This window comes from Acyrthosiphon pisum, chromosome X (genome assembly GCF_005508785.2).
Source record: "Acyrthosiphon pisum isolate AL4f chromosome X, pea_aphid_22Mar2018_4r6ur, whole genome shotgun sequence".
In the NCBI taxonomy this organism is placed as follows: Eukaryota; Metazoa; Arthropoda; class Insecta; order Hemiptera; family Aphididae; genus Acyrthosiphon; species Acyrthosiphon pisum.
In genome coordinates, this window is record NC_042493.1 from 125646257 (window position 1) to 125650353 (window position 4097).

The following is a 4097-nucleotide window of genomic DNA, read 5'->3' on the forward strand; positions in this document are numbered from 1 at the left end:
ATATATAGTAGGTAGCACAATAAAAAACAAGTAATTATACTTTTCAGCAGACGCTGAATAGGCATTTTATATTTCTATAGCATATTCGTTCTATGTAGTAGCCTGTAGGACGATTAGTCGTTGTTTTATATTACGCCTCGGAGCACTATAGTTATTCATATCAATATACGAATTATTATATTATTACATATATCCGATCTTATTTTTATTTACCTTTAGCTTCTGTATATCTGTATATTTCAACAATAACAAAGTGAGTAATATATATAGGTATTATATAAGTTCAATATAATATTGGTTTTTATCTTTATTAAACTCGATTATACCCTGCATTGTTACATACTTACATGAGATTATAAAGTGTACCTATATTATATGTATAATATATAAAGTAAATTCATTTAATGTTTTGGAAAATGGTTTATCCTATACATTTTATGTATGGATTTTTATATATATTATATGTATGATAGAATATGTAAATATTGAAAATATTTTGAAAAGGTGTTTGCTCAAATATATACATAATTTTTAAAAGCCAATAATGAGTAAATATTTCACTCAAATATGTTCGAAATATTCATAAGTCTTAATGTGTAAATATCTAGATAAAATATTTAAAATATATTGTGAAACAATTTAATTACAATATTTTATCTTCTACAGTAATGTGATGTGAAAATATTTTGACAAAATTTTAAAATCATATGAAAACTTTAATACAATTTTCTGATAATATTTAGATTTTAAGTAAAATACTTGTGAAATATTTTGGCATTATGCTTAAAAAATCAACCTGTATATAACAAAAATAATATCAAAACATATTTTTTATAAATTGTACATTTTTCGTAACCATGGATATATAATTTTTTTACAGTTTATATATAGTTATTTATATTAGTTGAAATAAAGTTTTTAAAGTTATAGTTCATATTTACAAGTCAACATTTACAAGGACAATTAAAAATGGTAAGTATTATTGCATAAATTATAAATAATTTATAAATACATCAGATTTCAGGGGACACACTCACATAAAAATCGTTATAATAATAATAATACATAATAATCGTTATTTTGTTACTGAATTAAAACAAAATTAATAATCTCATAGATACATTCAATGGAAAGAGTAAGGAATGCGTTGAGGGTAATAATGGAGATCGTCCATATACTCGGCGACATGAATACAGTGTACCAATAATATAGGGCGTGGAGGGGCCGGGATGAACCAGCCCTACAACGAATAAAGGCACGCAGACAGATGGTAATATATCTTAACTACTTAATTATAAATTTTTATGTTAATTTATTTATTATATTTTCAGAAATTGTAAATTTTAACACACATAGACATAGCATCGGATGTTACGTGTGTATAGCGATATTAATCACATACATTTTATTTTTTACCACATTCCGGTTTTTACCACATTCCGTTATTAAAATATACAATATACTGTATTACAGTCTACTATTAGAATATTTCAATTATTTATTATATATTAATATCTAAGTTAATGAATTTTAACATTCCATAATTAGGTAAGTATTAACTAAACAAAAATAAATATTTTAATATAAAATTTATAATTAACTAAAAAAAAAGTATTTGTGGAAGTATTTTGAATACTTTGTATTTTGTATTTATATTCAAATACTTTTAAAAGGGAGTATTCGAATACGTATTTTAAATACAATTGACACCAAGTATTTAAATACGTATTCTGAATACATTTGAAAAGTATTCTTAACAAGACTGAAAATAAACAACAACAATTTAATATGGAACAACAAGGTATCAAAGGTCAATACTATAAGTAGAACCCCCATTTTGATATATTCAGATCATTCTGTTCATAATAAACAAAACTGCCTCATGCAGTATCACACGCATCGTCTTATTTCGCTACCAAAATTATAAAGCGATTATTAACTTAACGTACTCATTTCAAATCTTATAATATCTTGTTGTGAATTATTAAAATAACTTTCATTTCAAACCAAAAATTGTACTTACATCATTTCAAGAAAACTAACATCGTTAATACTCTCTTTTCAAATTCTATAATTGTTCAAAACAAGCAACATCAACCAGGTAAAAAGTTATAATAATATATACTCACACAATTTCAATAATAAAATCATCATCAACGACAAGTTAATAAAGACACGCAGACTCAGGTACATCATAAATCATTATACCCTTCGTTTATAAATCTATACTCACGATCCCAATCAATCGTAATAATTATATGCTTTAATTTGTAATAAGTGATAGGATAAGAAAGTCGACACTTGTAAATTAGTTACAATTTTATTTTTATTTTGTCCAGTCTAATAATTTCAGACGTTAATTTGAAGTATTTTAAAATGTTTGTAACTTCTCAACTTTTCCGGTAGAAAAAATGCTCTGATCATAAAGTTCGATGTATGTTTTTGGAAGCAAATTGGATCTATAGTTGGTACATTTAGGAGGTCAAAATTGAAAATTCTGAGTGCTTTTTAAAATAATTGGAAAAAAAAATGAAAATTCATTAAAATTGTTTGGTAACCAGCTTGGTTACACCGTACTTACTTGGATTGTATTTGATTTATTAAATTTTTTTTTTTCTATAAATGTCATTAAAAAATTATTTATCCGGTCAAAAAGCTTAAAAATGTAATACGTAAGTTTTATTTTAGCTAAAATATTAAAGATACATAGCTATTATGGTTATTTTTCATAAGCATTTAAAGTTAAAATTTTGTCAAAGCCACAGTTGATTTGTAGTTCAAAACTTATAAAATTTCAAATTTCTATAAGCTGAGACTAGAAAATTTAATAAAAGGTCTTTCATACAAGTAGTTACAATTTTAGGAAAATTAGTATGCAAATACAATGATTTTTCAAAAATGAATTTATTCTGGTTGACGTACATGAAATTTACGTCTTGCCTACTATAGTTGACAGTTGAAACTTGATAACTTGATTTTCAATATTTTTTTTTTTAGTTTATATAGGTGAAACAGCATAAAACTGCTTTTGGTAGGGGTGGCTAGACCCCCTCTACAGCTAATGGGTATATCCTCACGGTACACCATCATGTAGTATATTGAGTTATTCTAACATTTAGTATCACTATTGACTATATCTAATTAATGATCTCGTATTATACGCGTATATTACGTTCGGTTGGCGAGTTGACTATTTGTACTCTTGGTAAGGATGTAGGGATTCTTGAGAGCATACGAAAATAGTCACATCCCAAATCATAGATAAAAAATTTTGATATTATAGTGGTTTTCAAATCACTTCAAAATCATACATAGAACCCAGGAGAAAATATCTCTTAATACTCTAAGTGTTTAATATACAAATCAAAACACGTAAAATATACTATACGTATAGGTACCTATATAGGTACGCCGCATCGACCACCACTCCGAATTTACGAAGACAACTACATACTTAGGTAATTATATCAATATATCTCGTAATACAATCATATACCTATATAGTATTATAAGTTATGGAATATAACTAAGTAGTAGAACAATTATACATATACCTACCCTTTACGCTAATGAAACAAAATCACTAATCCACCTTAAATAATACCAGAACGCGTAAACACATATGTACATCAATATAGCATCTGTATCTTATTAGTAGTTATTATATAAGCAAATACTAATTTATTAGACCTTTTAACACAATATGCACTACAGTAGTAGGGCTGTCGTGGCGTCTCACTTTTAAGAGGTTAGGTGGGTCTTATACTCGATACTATAATTTTTACTTATTATTTCAACAGATCCCGTCGTCTTATAACACTTTGAATACAAAATTAAAACTAATAAAAGCATTGGTGATGTTTGTATTATAGATAATTCAGTATCGTTTTCTGCAGAAATTACATCAGGTATTTTCATAGACTCAGAATTTAATTTCTTATCAATAATAAAATTAACTAAAATAAGATTATTAACTTTTAAAATAGGTACATCAGTACATCGTACATGTGTATATTCATACAGGTATACTCAGTAGTTGAATGCTAAAAACATAACTTGTGTAAAACATCAACTCAAATAAATAGTAACAACATTTT